The following is a 19,091-nucleotide window of genomic DNA, read 5'->3' on the forward strand; positions in this document are numbered from 1 at the left end:
AGAAAAGGGTCGATTTGTTGGATATCCAAAAGATAGTTTTGGATATTATTTTTATTTGCCTACATCACAAAATGTTGTGGTGAGTAGAGATGCCACGTTTCTTGAACAATAGTTTGTTCAAGAAGGAGGCAAAAGAAGGCAAATAGAGTTGGAATTAGAGAATTCGGACCAACCAACAGATTAGATGGATATAGATCCATCTAGTCAACCTACACCCGTTGATGAAACATCTATAGCTGTTGCTCGTAGAACAACCAGGGTATCTCACCCACCAGTGAGATATGGTTTCCTTCATGAAGAAGAACAAGAGTTGTCTATTCATGAAGAAGTAAATCATGGAGATGATCCACTTACCTATGAAGAAGCTATATCAGATATAGACTGTTCAAAATGGATTGATGCTATGAAATCTGAAATTGATTCCATCTATAAGAATCAAGTTTGGGTTCTTGTTGACCCACTTGAAGGTATTGTACCTATAGGGAACAAATGGGTTTTCAAGAAGAAAATTGGTTCTGATGGAAAGGTAGAGACCTATAAGGCAAGGCTAGTAGCGAAAGGGTTTTGCCAAAGGCAAGGAATCGACTATGAGGAGACTTTCTCGCCTGTTGCCATGCTTAAATCAATTAGGATTCTATTAGCAATAGCTGCATACTATGATTATGAGATTTGGCAGATGGATGTCAAAACAGATTTTCTCAATGGATACATTGATGAAAACATTTTTATGGAACAACCTAGGGGTTTTGAATCCCAAGATGGTTCCAAGTTATGCAAGCTAAAGCGATCCATTTATGGGTTGAAGCAAGCTTCGAGGAGTTGGAACATCCATTTTGATGAAGCCATTAAATCCTTTGGTTTTATCAAAAATGAGGATGAGCCATGTGTATATAAGAAGGTTAGTGACAGTGCTATCATTTTCCTTGTCTTATATGTGGATGACATACTGTTGATGGGTAATGACACAGGTATGTTTACAACTGTAAAGGTATGGTTGTCAAATACATTCTCTATGAAAGACTTAGGAGAGGCAACCAATATTCTTAGGATTCGCATATATAGAGATAGAGCGAAAAAAATAATTGGTTTATCCTAAAGTCTATACTTGGAAAAGGTGTTAAAGAGGTTTAACATGCTTGATTCCAAGAGAGGATTGTTACCAGTGAGACATGGTATCCATCTTTCTAAAGAGATGTCTCCAAAGACACCTGAAGAAAGAGATAAGATGGCTAGGATTCCATATGCTTCGGCTATTGGAAGTTTAATGTATGCAATGTTGTGTACTAGGCCAGATATCGCATATGCTGTTAGTTTGACTAGCAGGTATCAATCCAATCCAGGTTTGGAACACTGGACAGCTATCAAGAATATTCTTAAGTACTTGAAAAGAACTAAGGATTTATTCTTGATCTATAGAGGTGGAGACTTGCAATTAGATAGTTATACTGATTCTGATTTCCAATCAGATATCGATGATACAAAGTCTACCTCTGGATATGTGTTCAATTGTAATGGAGGTGCAGTCAGTTGGAAGAGTTCCAAACAGAGCACAACTATAGATTCCACTACCGAGGCTGAGCATATTGTCGCGTCGGATGTCAGAAGGAAGTCTTGGATAAAGAAGTTCGTGACAGAACTTACAGTAGTTCCTTCCATTGAGTCAGTAGTTCCACTACACTGTGACAATAATGGAGTAGTCATACAGGCTAAGGAACTAAGGTCTCACCAGAGTCCAAACATATAGAAAGGCGCTACCACATTATCAGAGAAATAGTTGGACGAGGCGATGTAGCCATGCAGAAAATAGCATTAGCTGAAAATCCAGATGATCCATTCACTAAGCCTATGTCATAGACTCAGCTAGACTGACATCTTGAGAAGATGGGTCTAAGATATTATAATGAATGGCTCTAGTGCTAGTGGGAGATTGTTAGTAGTATGCCCTAGAGCATATCATTTAGTATGTATCTTGTACATGTTTTTATTAATAAAAGGCATTTCCACTTTTCCATTTACATAAGATATTTATGCGTAATAGAAAAGGTCCATTGATATTTTGTTAGAAATTCTATTCTTAAGTTGTTAAGAATATGAGTGACAGTATTTCTAGTACAAAGTATCATAAATAGGTTCATAATTAAGAATACTTCATAATAAGGACATGACTTATCCAGAAAGATTGTATTCATGTTTGTTTCCAAGTTATTTATATGAGATATAAATAAGATGGAATGGTGAGTCTCATGCCATATGACAAACATGATAAGCACTTATAAATGATAAGTAGGCCGAACCATTGACACTTATGACAAGCACATGGAGTCTACTCTTGTCAATGTTTTGTCATAAATCATATCAGTGTATATAATCTTTAGACCTGAGATAACACAGTTATCTTCTATATAGGTAGTTTGACTTTGATACTGCTTTCATACTTGTACTGTGTATGGGTATATGGGCATGTGTTGGCTCCTACTAGTTATATATGGAGGTAGGTGTTGATCAAGATGGAATCTGTTCCTCTAAGTAAATAGAGATAAAATCCTATGTTCATTTAATTGTTCTTGATGTTTCAAGTTCCTGGCCAGGATAGATAGATTTCATCAGAAAAGAGTTTCTGATGACAAAATCTTTTAATCAAGAACTGGAATTAAAAGAGAACATAATATTCATAACAAATGGAGTTTGACATAAACCATGACTCTAGCTTGAGTTGGGATTTTATAACAGAGAGATTCTAGTGCATGGTAACATATGATTATAGGTTCATTTAAGGTAAACCTTATTACTAATTGGGTTACCATGGCATGCTATGCTAGGTGTTAACCATGGTTTATGAGGTGTATAAAATGATTTAGAGAAATCATTTATGGTAAGAAAGAGTTCTGATGATATTAAGAGTTGATATCATGTCTCATTGTCAATTAGTGATGAGCCTAGTAAGTCACACACATACACAAGTTATTACCTAATTAAATAGGTTTGGTTTGCAATTAGATTGTAAAGTCTCTAGCATGACTTGAAACCAAATCTAGATTATTGGATGTATAGTATAAGTTAAATTTATATTTAAAGTATTTAAACATGAATTTAATTAATGAGAAATTAATTAACAAAGATTAATTAATTGATTTATATTTGATATAAATTGATTAGAAGAAGAGAAATAATTATTTTGGGTTTAGAACTCAAAATTAAGACACAGGGGCATTTTGGTCATTTCACAAGGTGACATGTGGCACCATGAGATGGTGACACATGACACTACACATAAGCTTGCCAAATGTCTTTTAATCATATAAGATGATTAAATTTGAGATTAAATATAGGTTTGACATTTGGCACAATGTGATTAGGTCAATTAAACCTAGAACGAATCAGAGGGTGACATGTGGCAAGGGTTTTATGTGTTGACCTAGCTATATAAGTGTTGTTATGAAAAGGAAAAAGAACAACCAGCTGCTGTTCTCATTTGTGCCACCACCTTGAGGCTCTCCCTTCTCTTCATCTTATTCTTTCATATATTCCAAGAGATTAGCAAACAATCTCTTGAATCAAAAATACTAGAAATTATTTCTAGTGTCCTGTTAACATCTTTAATCTCTTAAAAGGCAGAACTTGATTTTCTAAATAATAGAAAAAGCTTTAGAAGCTGTTCAAGGGCTGCCATAGGTGAACTTGGTGTGGACAAGCTAGAGGGACAACATCTGGTGTCCTGAAGACGTATCCGAAAGGCACAAATACACTGCAGCGTATCAAGAGGTTAGTGTATTTGTTCTTGATCTAATCTAGGGTTCTAAAGTTAATCTGATTAATTTTAAAATCTTAAATGGCAAATAAAGATCCAAAAACATATCAAAAGAGTTTTAATATGTTGTTTATCATTGAAATCAAATAGATAAAAATAAATCTTGCATGATGCATGTGACCCTAGGTGAAAATTTTTGAATTCAATGGTATAAACTTGTGTCTTTCACGCTTTCGCTCCTTCACTATGTGCACTGTATGTATATATCTTACTTGGTCTTGAGCAGTTGTAAACTAAAATTATAAATTATTTTGGCTTGTAAAAATATTGTGGTATATTTATCTTATCTCAGCTTTTGGAAACACTGGAAAATTGATTGTTGAACTGAGCTGATAATGTTGAGAAATTCATTATATCGAACAAATTATTGAAGTTTGGGATTGAGGAATTAAATAATTGAAGTGCTTTTTACAGGTTTTTGAAGAACTGTTTTATTCAAAATACAGATGACACTCTGCCAAAAAGTTTTACAGAAATTATTAATACTTCAAATGTGTTATTTGGTTTCACTTCAGTGCAAAAAAAACTTTAACACCTACCAAAAGTGCTCACCACTGTAAAAAAAAGTAAGAAAAGTTTTAAAATATCTTGTAGTTTATTTAATGGTTTATTAGTAGACGAATTTGGTAATTCATTAGGTATACTACGGGATCATGTTATGCCTTACGGAGGGGTAGGGTGTAACACTATCTGGGTGCCTTTTGCTGATAACTCCAACTACAACCCCTCTCCTATCAATTGGCATAGCTCCTTTAAGATGGGTCATCTTTCCACTGATATGTGAGCTAAACTGCCAAATAATTTCTGGCTGAGGGCATCTACAACTACATTTGCCTTATGCCGATGGTACTGGATAGTATAATCATAATCACTAAGCATTCCACCCACCTTCTTTGCCTGAGATTCAACTCCTTTTGATTAAAGATGTACTAGAGACTCTTGTGGTCTATGAAGATTTCACACTTATACCCATAAAGATGCATCTCTACATCTTAAGGGAAAAAACTACAGCTGCCATTTTTAGGTCATGAGCGGGATAGCCAGTTTGATGCTTCTTTAATTGCCTCAAAGCATAAGCTATTACCTTGCCATTCTGCATGAGAACACACTCCAAACCCACAGTGGAGAAATCATAATACACTATAAAATCTTCATTGTCCGAAGGTAAAGCTAAAATTAGTGTTGTCACTAAACATTCCTTGAGCTTCTGGAAACCTCTTCACACTAGTCTATCTACTCAAACTTTTTATTCTTTTGAGTCAACCTTGTCATAGGACTAGCTATGTGACACCCCTCACTTCTCTACAGTGTAGGCGAGTGAGGCATGTCACACTCGGTGCTGGAGGACCCTAACTTATCTTACTTTATTTCTTTAATAATTTTGAACTAGTTATATTTTAATATCAATTATTTTTCTATGGAGAAACCAGCAGAGTTTTCCCTATTTTATTACCAGTTGACGTATTTCACTATTCACCTGCTTGAAATTTTCAATAATAATTTACAATGAATATATCATTCATACTCATCATAGTCATCTCACATTCAATTCTTGCAATTCACATACTCATTTGTAAAAATCCATTCATTTCCATACATATTCATTAATGCACGATTTATATAAATAAATTTTCATATTTTCATTAATTTACATAATATACTGAAGGAACGGAAGCGTGAAAAACACAAGATTATACCATTGAATTCAAAAATTTTCACCTAGGGTCACAAGCACCATGCAAGATTTATTTTTATCTATTTGATTTCAATGATAAACAACATATTAAAACTCTTTTAATATGTTTTTGGATCTGTATTTGCCATTTAAGATTTTAAAATTAATCAGATTAATTTTAGAACCCTAGATTAAATCAAGAACGATTACACTAACCTCTTGATGTGCTGCAGTGTGTCTGCGCCTTTGAGATTCGCTCTTCAGACACGGATGTTGTCCCTCTAGCTTGTCCACACCAAGAACACCTATGGCAGCCCTTGAACAGCTTCTAAAGCCTTTTCTATTAATTAGAAATTCAAGTTCTGCCTTTTAAGAGATTAGAGATGTAAACAGGACACTAGAAACAATTTCTAGTGTTCTTAATTCAAGAGATTGATGGCTAATCTCTTTGAATTGATGAGAGATGAAGAGAAATAGCTGGAGAGGCTCAAAGTGGCATGACATATGAGAGGAGAGGCTGCTGGTTGTGTTTTCTTTTCATAACCCCACTTAAATAGCTAGGTTAACACATTAAACCCTAGCCACATGTCACCTTTTGACCCAATCACATTGTGCCAAGTGTCAAACCTATATTTAATCTTGATTTTAATCATCTTACATGATTAAAAATATTTGGCAAGCTTATGTGTTATGCCATGTGTCACCATCTCATGGTGCCACGTGTCACACTGCAAAATGACCAAAATGCCCCTGTGTCTTAATTTTGAGTTCTTAACCCAAAATAATTATTTTCTTCTTCTAATTAATTTATATCAAATATAAATTAATTAATTAATCTCTATTAATTAATTTCTCATCAATTAAATTCATATTTAAACACTTTAAATATAAATTTAATTTATACTACACATCCAATAATCTAGATTTGGTTTCAAGTCATGCTAGGGACTTTGCAATTTTATTGCAAACCAAATCTATTTAAATAGGTGATAACTTGTGTATGTGTGTGACTTACTAGGCTCATCACTAATTGGCAATGAGACATGATATCAACTCTTAATATCATCAGAACTCTTTCTTACCATAAATGATTTCTCTAAATCATTTTATGAACCTCATAGACCATGGTTAACACCTAGCATAGCATGCCATGGCCACCCAATTAGTAATAAGATTTACCTTAAATGAACCTATAATCATATGTTACCATGCACTAGAATCTCTCTGTTACAAAATCCCAACTCAAGCTGGAGTCATGGTTTATGTCAAACTCCATTTGCTATGAATATTATGTTCTCTTTTAATTCCAGTTCTTGATTAAAAGATTTTTCTCATCGAAACTCTTTCTGAATAAATCTATCTGTCTGGCCAGAACTTGAAACATCAAGAACAATTAAATGAACATAGGATTTTATCTCTATTTACTTAGAGGAACAGATTCCTTCTTGATCAACACCTACCTCCATATATAACTAGCAGAGCCAACACATGCCCATATACCCATACATAGTACAAGTATGAAAGCAGATATCAAACTCAAACTACCTATATACAAGATAACTATGCTATCTCGGTCTAAAGATTATATGCATCGATATGATTTATGACAAAACATTGACAAGAGTAAACTCCATGTGCTTGTCATAAGTGTCACTGGTTCGGCCTACTTATCATTTATAAGTGCCTATCATGTTTGTTATATGGCATGAGACTCACCATTCCATCTTATTTATATCTCATATAAATAACTTGGGAACAAACATGAATACAATCTTTCTGGATAAGTCATGTCCTTATTATGAAGTATCCTCGATTGTGAACCTATTTATGATACTTTGTGCTAGAAATATTGTCACTCATATTCTTAACAACTTAAGAATAATATTTCTAACAAAATATCAATGGACCTTTTCTATTACACATAAATATATTATGTAAACGGAAAAGTGGAAATGCCTTTTATTATTAAAAATATGTACAAGATACATACTAAATGATATGCTCTAGGGCATACTACTAACATATACAATTTAATTTCAGATGAAAGAGCTAATCTATTAATTTACATCCCATACATATTAAATACAATTTCTTCGATTGCATTACAACATATGAAATAATTGTAATACACAAAATACAAAATATGACTAATGTGAGCCCTATCTACATGCATTGCTGAGGAGGTGATAACCTTATACACTTCAGACACTTCTGCAGATCAGAACTCTAAAATTCCAGTCTAATATCCACTGGGCTTTATCTTCAGTACCTGTGCGAGGAAAAAAATCCATCACGCTAAGCATTTTTGCTTAGTGGTACAATAATATAACAAAGAAAGTAATATACAAAATACAAATAGAAATAAAATATAGTTCATTGTAACATTTATTTAAAGTATAATTCTATTACTAATCTTTTGTATTGTTTAATGATACACTTGAATTGTATAGATGTTTTTAAGCACAATTGTATACTATCTCATAGCATTTAGGTAAGTAATCTTATGCATAGTAGTTGATTTCATTAGTTTTTGTAATTTCTATTATCAAGCCCTTAATTCCATGTTTTCTGCATCATTTCAGGCGTTTGGGTGAAGCCCCAGAGTATAAGAGTGCAAAAGGGAAGCTTGGAGAAGTCAAAAGACTCAGAATTTCTGCTGATATAAAGTACACAGGCTGTGTAAGCCAAGCCACAGACCCGTGTAACCTTCTGCCAGACGAAAGCTAAACAGCCAATGGAGAAATAAAAGTACACAGGTCGTGTAATTGGACCCGTGTAATCTGTAGGGACCCGTGTAAGTCTCTGTCGGGCACAATGTCACACGCTACTCCTTAGTAAGATGCAACATGATCCCGTAGTACATCTAATGAATTACCATACTTCGTCTACCGGTAACCCATTAAATATACTACAAGGGATTTTAAAATAATTTCGTTCATTTTTAAAGTGGTGAGAAAATTTTTTTTTTTCTAATATCAAAACCTTTATTTGACACTAAGTCATAAATCAAATTTTCAAGTCATTAAAATTTTTCCGCAATTTTTACAAAAATTTCGCCAGAGTGCCGGCTGTATTTTGAGAAAACCAAACTTAAAACCTGCAAAGAAATATACTCCCAATATTTTCAAAACAACCACAACTCCAATACACTCATTTTCATATCCTTATTCATCACAATCAATTCAATTCACTTATCAAGCAAAACTCATCATAAAAGAAACCATCCATAATTTTCAATTTTCAGAAAAAAGTAAATAATACATTCATTAAGGTACTAAAATTATTGTTATAACTAAATTTTCATTTCCATTACACATGTGAAATAATATTTCAAAAGTTTTATACATCTGCTCAAATAATTTACACACATATATTTACATGCATAATCAAAATTTAATATACAAGGGTATACCTATAATATACCCAAAGCTAATCCTAATGAGTCTTCAAGGCGTAGCTATCGGAAATCTCACTCGACTGCTCTATCTTTACTTTCACCTGCGATAGCATACAAAGCTATTGCTGAGTGGTGAACTCAGTGGTGCACAACTATAATTTAAAATATAATATACAATACCTTGCCAAAATTTTAGCAAAGAATTTGGAAATCTTGAAATTCAATCAAAATTCCAAAAATTAAAATATCCGTTGCTAATAAAATAAATCATTTGTTGAAAAAACTCTGCTTAAGAATTTTAATTTATCAAATCATAACTAAACATGAAAATAATTCCTGCAATTATGGAAATAAATAATTATTTTAACAAAATCATTTGTTCACAGTCTCATTTAAAATCACAATTTCTTATCAATCAAAACCCATTCTTTATCTCACTAACTATGCAAGACTAATCCGAAAGGGCCATCTTCGGGAGCGATTCTAACTCCCTAAGGTCGGGGAGGTCGAATCATCGTGCACAGTACTCAACACACTAATGAAACTTCTGACAGGCCAATAATAAATACTTAGATCTAACCTCTAATAGGAGGAGGATCTAAGCCTATGCACATACCATGGTATTAAAAAAAAAAAAAAACAATGCTAACTCTATTGTCTCATCAACAAATGATATAGAGACGGGTAATAACCTAGTCAAGCATCTATAGTGAGATATAAAATCATATCATGCATTTCTTTGTCCTTTTTGTGAGCATAAATCACAACACAATATTAATTCAAGATCAATTTCAATATTCCATAATTTTTTTATGCTCATCACAGTCCAAAACAAAATTTTGTATTTTACTCATGCAAATTGCCCATCACAATTCAAAACAAAATTCCAACGCAATTTTTCAAACATAATTTATCCAATCCAAAACAATATTCAACAATTGTTGAAATAATATTTCGCAAAACTATACTCATGCTTGCTATACCAATTTCAATAATCATTGAAATAAATCCCATAATTGATAAACATAGTGCATAAGGAAGAATAAAATCATTTAATTACGTAAAATATTCAAAACAAATTCAATAAAAAACTAGTTGTGCACAAACCTCTTTTGTCAACTCAATTTACTCAAACTTTCGTTTCTCCTTTGAAGATCCCTTTCCAACTAAAACACATAAATTTAAAGTGCTTCAGTACCCATTTCTAATACTTAAATTCTAACAATTTCTTTATAGACTTATCTTACCTATTACGGTTTATAATTTTTGGGTTTTTCATATTTTTGTGTATAATGGTACTATTCATGGCACTATTCAAGTTAAAATGTTGACTTTTCCATACTTAATAAGTTTATTAATTCTAATTGCACTCATATACCACATTTTGAGTATTAATTTTACTGGCATTGATTGCCAATTCAACTTTTAAGTCTCCTAAGAGAAATTGTAAATTTTCAGTTTTTGGTCATTATTTTCTACTATTCTATTGGTCTAGTTACTGTGGAAATTTGGCTAAATGTCCTTCATCAAAGTTGTTCCTTATTGTCTTAGCTTTAATTCCCTTTTTGAATTATTCCATTTAAAGTTTTGTAACTTAAGTTATGCCTATTTTTCTAAGGCTGGCCGGATTGGTTTAAACCCATAAATTCTGGGCAATTTCTGGTTCTGGCAGTTTTGGTGACCCAAATTTGGGTGACAATTCAACTTGGTTATGGGTAGAATTTGGGTTGGTGTTCTTCACAAAAGTTGTAGTGTTATGTCATATCTTTCCAATGCCACAAAAATCAGGTCATTTGGACCTTCCTAGGCCAAGTTATGGCTGTTCATTTGGTCATTTTTGTACAGTGGTAGTTTACCGATTTTGAGTTTGACCTAATTATTCACCAACTTAGAATCACTTTCTAGGCATGGTTTCTATATGAAAAATGTGTCATTATGTGTCTATTTTCATCTCCAATTGGCCTCATACCAATTGGAGTAGCAGAATTATAGTTTTGGTCCCTCAAAGGGACCTAGGTCAGGCTGTCCAATAGTTACCCCTCACCAATCCAAATTTGACTTAACTTCTCACCATTCAAACACATTCTAAATTACACAATTTAACCATTTTAAACCTCACTAACTACCTTAATTCAATGATAATTTAACAAATCAAGGTAGAAAGAAAAACTTACTTGTGAGCAGAATTTTATCCCCTCTTTTCTTCAATTTCTTTCAATTCTTAACCTTCTAATCTCCCTCTTGAGGTTCCATTTGAAGTTTCTATTGTTTTTCACCAAGAATTTATGGCTTAATTTGGGTTTATAAAGCTTGGTAACAAGCTTCCATGGAGAAAATTAGAGAGAAAATTGGGAGAGGAGAGAGGAACGGCTAGGGAGGTTGAAGACAACTTTTCATTTTTTTTTCTTTTTATGAGTATTTATCCTTAAAATTGACTTGGTCAAATTCTTAATCAAATGGAAAATTAATTTTGAGGTCATGTAGTGATGGCACTATGATGTAATAATCCTATTTTCTTTTCTTTTTCTTTTCCTTTTTTCTTCTCCATACTTCTTAAATTTCATTCTATATTTCAAAATTTTCATTTCCCAGATTTTATTAGACAGTTAGGTCATGAGTCACCTCTAGGGGTGAATTGACCAATTTGCCCCTCGCTGGTCTGATCCGGTTTGCCAATAATTCTGTGTTTCTTTCGGGACCCTGATCTAATTATTTGTTCTAGTTCTCTACCTTTTCCTGTGATTTTCACATTTCCCTTAGCTTTGCAATTTTTCTTAAGCATGCGGTGTCATAATGGCTCGTGCGAATTTAGGATTTGATTGATCTCGCAGTCACTTCCTGGTGCGGTCACCCATCACTGTGACCCTCTGCTCATTTAACCTTTTATGTTTTATTTTTCTGATCTGTATTTAACATTCTGATAATCACTACTAATTTATGTTCAGGGCTTTTCTAGGTGACTTAAATATGATTCTAATCCTCTTAATTGTCTGGATCGACACCGAACACTGGAACAGTGAAATATACCAGACTATGCATATAGGGGTGTTACACACAAGCTTGAAGAACTTTCTGAGAACAAAAGTACACGGCCCATGTAACCAGGCCCATGTAGCCAGCACAGACCCATGTAAGTCTCTGTGCCAATGCAATTCCACTCCAGTAAGTTACATGGCCCTGGGCCGTGTAGTAACACACGGGCCGTGTACCATGCGGTAGCCAGTTTTCAAACCCGAATTCCTACTCTTGTTTACACATTCAAATCAGACTCCTAAGGCTTTTGGGACTCAAAATGACCTAACCCTAGAACAGCTATTATAAATAGGAAGAGAAAACATCCAAAAAGGGGGGAGAATCCTTTGACAGCACTTTTAGGAGTTTTAAAAAAACTCGCATTCTGCACTTCTCCAGCCGTCTTGAGGAGAAGAATATCAGCATCAAGAGGAGTTTTCCAGGTGAAGTTCCACAAGATCAAAGCTGCAAACTCTCTTCGATTCCTTCATTCCATCTCCTTAAACGGATTTTTATTATTTTATTTCTTCTATATGATTTCTTTTTACTGTCTTTACCTTTTTATCATGATGTTTGTTGAACTCACGAGTGAGTAGTTTTCATATTCTGGAATTGGGAGAGTAATGCTTATAATTATTGTTATGGATAAACATTAAGTTTTATTTATTGGATTTGAGATTTGTTCCTTGATTTAATTTCTTGTGATCTTAATGCATGCTATGTGCCGGTACCCACTTAGTATTGATTGTAGATATTAATTAAAGGACTGAAAGGTGAAGATTAATATTAAAAAATAAAGATCTTGAACCTAGGAATTCTGACCTAGACATAGGCTGATACCTTTATGGAATATCAAAATTAGTCAAAGGCCTTAAAGGATTTTAATTAATTTGATCGCCATAAAAGTCGGGTTTAAGTTAATTAGAATACACCCTAGGTGTATTGAGAGAGGACTGAGGATACCTTAGGACTAATTTCCATCAAGGAAAATGATTCTCAATCCAGTAAATAGACAAGATAACATCCATAGCAAGATTCAAATGTGAAATCTTAATTTCGGAATTATTCCAAAATAGATTACTTGATTTTAAATTTATCATTTTAGTGTTTAAAATAGACAACTTTCTTTCCTTCATTGTTTGATAGCCTAAACAGTTAAAATTACTGTGTAGATTGGTACTTACTAAACAAATTCCTCGTGGGAACGATACTTTACTCATCACTTTATTACTTGTTAGTTATCCGTGCACTTGTGATGGTTGTAAAAATAGCAAACAAGTTTTTGGCGCCGTTGTCAGGGATTTTGGCTTTAGTAATATCGAGCGATAGGCAATTTAGCTAATTTAGGCAATTATATTTATTATCTAATTTTATTTAATTTTTCTTATTTCTTTTTTTTTTTTCTCTCAGGTGCCTGATCTGGTATATGACCAGAACAAGGCCGTAAGAACTCGAGAGCATCATGGAAAATCGTTGAAACATCAAATTTGGACTGTGATTTGGATATAGACAGAACTCTGAGAGCCATCATGAGGGAAAGGAAACATCAAGAGCACGGTCAAGAAGATCCTGAAATTCCAACCATGGCCGATAATAATGATAGACCAAGACTCTTGAGAGACTGCGGAGCTCCATCTATCCAGCCCAGTGTCACTAGACCCACAGTGGAAGCCAACAACTTTGAATTAAAACCAGCATGGCTTCAAATGATTTAACAAACCCAGTTTGCGGGTTCACTAACAAAAGATCCACATTATGACCTCCAGTGCTTTCTTGGCCTTTGTGGCACATTTAAGATGAATGGAGTGTCTGATTAAGCCATAAGACTCAGAGAATTTCCATTCTCCTTTCAAGATAAAGCAAGGAAGTGGTTACTTTCTCAACTAGCTGGAATGTTCACCACTTGGGAAAACCTCTCACAAGCTTTTTTAGCAAGGTATTTTCCACCTGCAAAGACTGCAAGACTGAGACTTGAGCTCAACACCTTTAGACAAAAGGAAGGTGAATCACTCTATGATGCATGGGAAAGATATAAAGACCTGCAGAGGGAATGTCCACACCATGGCAAAGAGGATTGGCTACTAGTGCAAAATTTCTATAATGGGTTACTACCCTCTACAAGGAGCACAGTTAATTCAGCTGCAGAAGGTGACTTAATGGAGAAAATAGTGACACAAGCACTTGAACTTTTAGAGAGGGTTGCATACCATAATTATGAGTGGTCAAATGAAAGAGGAAATGCAAGGAGAACAGTAGGGGTCCTGGAAATGGATGCCCTAAGCATGATAAATGCTCAATTTGATTAGCTCACAAGGAGGCTTCATAAAATGCAAGCCAATGTAGTAGGGATGAATAGTCAACATGAGGACAGCTATGGAGGAGGATATTCAGAATATAATAGCTTTAATGAACCTTCTACAGAACAGATGAACTATGTGAATAATGGAGGAAACTTCAACCAGAGATAGCCCAACAATCCATATTCAAACACTTATAACCCTAGATGGAGGAACCACCCAAATTTCTCTTAGTCTAATCAATAGAACCAACCAATAAACAAGTAATAGGGGTACAAACCACCAACACCCCCTGGATTTCAGAACAGAGACCAAAACTTTGCACAGCCACTACTGCCTCCTCAACCTCAGCAACCTGAATCGAAGATGACCATGGAATCCATGATGGAAGGGTTCCTAGCAGCTCAACAACAATAGAATGAATTGATTAAACAGCTGACTTCCAGAATGGACCAACTTGCGACCCATAATAAGATGCTGGAGAATCAAATTGCTCAGCAAGCAAGTTCTTCAAGTAAGGCTGCTGGTAAACTGCCTAGTCAACCAGAGATGAACCCAAGGGAGCATTATAAGGCAGTTACATTGAGGAGTGGGAGAACTCTAGTACAATTAGAGAAAGAACCAAAAGATGAGACCTTAGAAAAATATGAAAGCCAAGCAGAGAAAAAGGAGGGAGAAGCCAAGAAAGATCAGGAAGAGGAAGCAAGGAGGAAAAAGAAATTACCAGAGCCATACCAGCCTCCCCTACCTTTTCTTCAGAGATTTCAAAAAGGCAAATTGGACAAGCAGTTTGGAAAGTTTTTAGAAGTTTTACAGAAACTTTATATCAACATCCCCTTCACTGAAGCACTCTCTCAGATGCCATCCTATGCTAAATTTCTTAAGGAAATTTTGTTAAAGAAAAGAAAGCTGGAAGAATATGGGACAGTAGCTCTAACAGAGGAATGCAGTGCCATAGTTAAAAAAAAAACTACCTCCAAAGTTAAAAGATCCAGGAAGCTTCTCTATACCCTGCCTCATTGTCAACAAGAAAATAGACAAGGCATTCTGCGTTCTTGGGGCAAGCATGAGTTTAATGCCTCTATCAATATGCAAAAAACTAGAGATCAGAGAACTAAGGCCCACGATAATCTCATTGTAATTGGCTAATCGATTTGTTAAATATCCAGTGGGCATACTTGAGAACATCCCTATCAAAGTGGGCAAATTCTTCATTCCAGTAGGCTTTGTTGTCCTTAAAATGGAAGAAGATGTTCAGATCCCTATCATCTTGGGAAGACCATTCTTGGCAACTGTCGGAGCCATCATAGACGTAAAAAATGGGCGACTAACCCTCAAGGTAGGAGAAGAAGAAGTGGAATTCAACTTGTTCGACACAATGAAACACAAATTCGAACCTGATGAATGCTTCAAGGTTGACATAATTGACAAACAAGTTGAAGAGGAATTTCATAAGACACATCCTAAAGATCGTCTTGAAGCATGTATTGTGCATAGCCACACAGTGAATGATGAAAACACAGAAATAGCAGCCTGTGTACAACAGTTAGCAGCTCATCCACCCTACCACCCCTAGCTCAAGCCTCCGAGATGGAGGAGTTAAAGGAGGAACAACCCAAGATCAAGCTCCAGGAAAATGCCAAACAGGTTAGGCTTAAACCTCTCCCGTCCTCACTAAGGTATGCATTTCTAGACTCAAACTCTAAATATCCTGTTATAATCAATGCTAGCTTGTCTAAGTTAGAAGAGGAAAAATTGTTAAGAGAACTTAGGATCCATAACAATGCCATAGGGTATAAAATAGAAGACTTGAAAGGAATCAACCCCTCGATTTGCATGCATATGATACTCGTGGAATAAAACAGTAAACCCACTATTGAGCACCAAAGAAGACTTAACCCCAACATGAAAGAAGTAGTCAAGAAAGAAATTTTAAAACTATTAGATGCAGGTATCATATACCCAATTTTTGATAGTTAATGGGTTAGTCTAGTACATGTAGTTTCTAAGAAGGGTGGGAAAACTATTATCCAAAATGCAAACAATGAACTAATCCCTACTAGGGTAGTTACTGGTTGGCGAATGTGCATAGATTATAGGAAATTGAATAGTGCTACCAGAAAATACCATTTTCCTCTCTCCCTTTCATCGATCAAATGTTATAAAGGTTAGCAAAGCACTCTTATTTCTATTATCTAGATGGCTTTAAGGATTCTTCCAAATTCCTATTCACCCAGAAGACCAAGAAAAGACCACATTCACTTACCCTTATGGAACATTTGCATATAGGAGAATGCCTTTTGGTCTTTGTAATGCCCCTGCTACCTTTCAAAGATGCATGATGTCTATTTTTTCTTATTATAATGAAAATATCATGTAAGTTTTTATGGATGATTTTTTTGTCTATGGAACTACTTTTGATGATTTCCTAGCTAATTTATCTAAAGTCTTGCAAAGATGTGAAAAATCAAACTTGGTCCAAAATTGGGAAAAATGCCACTTTATGGTAAGGAAAGGTATAGTTCTGGGACATTTGATATTAGAAAGAGGAATTGAGGTTGATAAGGCAAAAATTCAGATCATTGAAAACATATCACCACCAACATCAGTCAAAAGAGTTCCAAGCTTTTAGGGACATGCAGGGTTCTACAGAAGATTTATTAAAGATTTTTCCAAAATAGCTAAGCCACTTACCAACCTGTTAAGTCAAGATGTTCCCTTTCATTTTGATGAAAATTGCCTTGTTTCTTTTAACAGGATCAAAAAAGCCCTGATCTCAGCACTAATAATGCAGCCACCAAATTGGGAGCTACCATTCGAAGCGATGTGCGATGTGAGTGACTTTCCAGTTGGAGCGGTGCTCGGGCAAAGAAAAGATAAATAGCTCCATGCCATTTATTATCCTAGCAAGACACTCGATGACGCGTAAATCAATTATGCTATCACAGAGAAGGAATTCCTAGCAGTAGTGTTTGCAATGGACAAATTCAAATCTTACTTAATTGGGTCAAAAGTCATTGTATTTACAGATCGTACTACAATCTGGTACCTTTTGAAGAAGAAGGAAGCAAAACCAAGGCTGATTTGATGGATTCTACTCTTGTAAGAATTTGATCTTGAAATCAAGAATAAAAAGGGATCCGAAAATGTCGTGGCTGACCATTTTTCTAGGCTAAAATTGGAGTACACAGGAGACTTTGAGGATTTGCCAATTGATGACTCATTTCCTAATGAGCAATTACTTGCATTCTCCAAGGCTCCATGGTATGCTGACTTTATTAATTTTCTTGCATGCAGGTTATTGCCTCCAAACATGACTTATCAGCAAAGGAAGAAATTCCTACATGATGTGAGATATTACACATGGGAGGAACATCTACTGTACAAGAGATGTAATGATAGGCTGATAAGAAGACGTATACCAGAGGAAGATATGGAAAGTATCCTTCATCACTGCCATTCATCACTATATGGAGGACACTTTGGCACCTCAAAAATAGCAGCCAAGATCTTGCAAGCAGGATTTTACTGGCCACATTTGTTTAAAGATGTGAGATCCTTTGTCCTAGCTTGTGATCAATACCAAAGAATAGGTAACACTTCAAGTAGGAATGAAATGGCACTGCATGGTATACTTGAGGCAGAATTGTTTGATGTATGGGGGATAGGCTTCATGGGCCCATTCCCCTCTTCCCATGGAAACAAGTATATTCTGGTTGGTGTTGATTATGTGTCAAAATGGGTAGAAGCAATAGCCTCACCAACCAATGATGCTAGAGTGGTCATAAGGTTCCTTAAGAAGAATATCTTTACAAGATTTGGCACACCACAAGCAATAATCAGCAATGGAGGAAGTCACTTCTACAACCAACAATTCGAAACATTACTAAAAAAGTATGGAGTGACTCACAAGGTGGCCACACCTTATCATCCTCAAACCAGCGGCCAAGTAGAAATCTTAAACAGGGAACTAAAGCGAATTCTAGAGAAAACTATAAATAGATCCAGGAAGGACTGGTGCATGAAGTTAGATGATGCACTGTGGGCATACCATACTGCATATAAAACCCCAATTGGCACAATACTCTTCTGACTAGTTTATGAAAAATCATGCCATCTCCCTGTTGAACTTGAGCATAAAGCTTACTGGGCAATTCAGATCCTAAACTTTGACCTCAAAGCCACTAGTGAAGAAAGGCTCCTACAATTGAATGAGTTGGAAGAAATCTGATAGGATGCATATGAAAATGCCAAAATCTTCAAGGATAAAACCAAAAGATTGCATGATAGGCGCATAGCAAGGAAAGAACTAAAAGAAGGAGATCTTGACCTGTTATTCAACTCTAGATTGAAACTCTTTCCAAGGAAGCTGAAATCAAGATGGTCTGGACCTTTTAAGGTCACTCAAGTCTTTCCACATGGAGCAGTAGAAGTGTGGAGCGAAACCTCAGGAGCATTTAAGGTCAAAGGGCAGAGGCTGAAGCCTTACTTTCAGGGAGAACCCATAGAAATGAGAGTCAATTATACCCTAGACCATCCTACTGATAGACCATAAATAAGCAAAGTCCAGCTAAAGACTATGAATAAGTACTTTTTGGGAGGCAACCCAAAAATTTTTCTGAACTTTTCTTCTTTTTCTTTTTCATATTAATTTTTTTTTCTTCATACTCATTAGTATTTCATTTATAGGACCTTCTGGAAAAGAAAAAAGGGAGTAGAGAACAAGAGAGGAGAGGAATCACCAAGTTAGAACTATAAAAGAGAAGATTGAACAAAACCGGGAAAGTAACTCTATTGCTAATCTTTGCATCCATTTCATGTGTTGTGATTATAAAAATTTTCATTTGGAAAAAATTTGAAAAGTAGAAAAGTACACGGGTCATGTACTGGATTCACATGCCC

At 35.0% G+C, this 19,091-nt stretch overlaps 1 non-coding gene across 1 annotated transcript; it reads right to left on the minus strand.

The window, feature by feature from the left end:
- Positions 1-13,853: 13,853 nt before the first annotated feature.
- LOC131171552 (small nucleolar RNA R71) lies at positions 13,854-13,960 on the minus strand. Its single transcript, XR_009142212.1, has one exon. It is a non-coding gene; the product is annotated as a small nucleolar RNA R71 (small nucleolar RNA).
- Between the last annotated feature and the right edge of the window lie 5,131 nt (positions 13,961-19,091).

This window comes from Hevea brasiliensis, chromosome 12 (genome assembly GCF_030052815.1).
Source record: "Hevea brasiliensis isolate MT/VB/25A 57/8 chromosome 12, ASM3005281v1, whole genome shotgun sequence".
Classification (NCBI taxonomy): domain Eukaryota; kingdom Viridiplantae; phylum Streptophyta; class Magnoliopsida; order Malpighiales; family Euphorbiaceae; genus Hevea; species Hevea brasiliensis.